Genomic DNA, 509 nt, shown 5'->3' with positions numbered 1-509 from the left:
CAGATAAAGGAAATTAGATCATTTTGTGTGAAAATTGACTTTAAAAATAACCAAATATTAAATTTCTCATTTCTCCAAAAGGAATGTTGAATTTTTTAAAAACTAGTATGATGATGTGATGTAAAAAAACTGTATCTGTTTGGGACTTTTTTTTTTTACTTGTAGAATGGGAAATAAAGTAACTATTAAAAATAATGTCTCTTCACAGGGATTGTTATTATTAGATGAGACCCAAACCAAAGTTGTTGTTTTTTCCACTTGCCTTCCCTAACCACTTCAGTCTGGGATAATGGCCTATCATTTCATGTTTGACCAACCCTCACAATAGTGACATCCAGTCATGTCAAGTGGTTGAGCCTGCTGTAAGTTTCACCTTGCCACTGAGAAGAAACAGCCCCTCAAAGGTAGACTTAAAAGCCTCTTTTTAGCCTCATTACCTAAACATTGTGTATGCTGTAGCTAATAGTAGTGTTTCCCTTGCTTCTAATATCTCTTGAGTAGGTTAACCC

Source organism: Penaeus monodon, chromosome 33 (genome assembly GCF_015228065.2).
Source record: "Penaeus monodon isolate SGIC_2016 chromosome 33, NSTDA_Pmon_1, whole genome shotgun sequence".
NCBI classification, from domain to species: domain Eukaryota; kingdom Metazoa; phylum Arthropoda; class Malacostraca; order Decapoda; family Penaeidae; genus Penaeus; species Penaeus monodon.
This window is presented reverse-complemented; position numbering follows the sequence as displayed.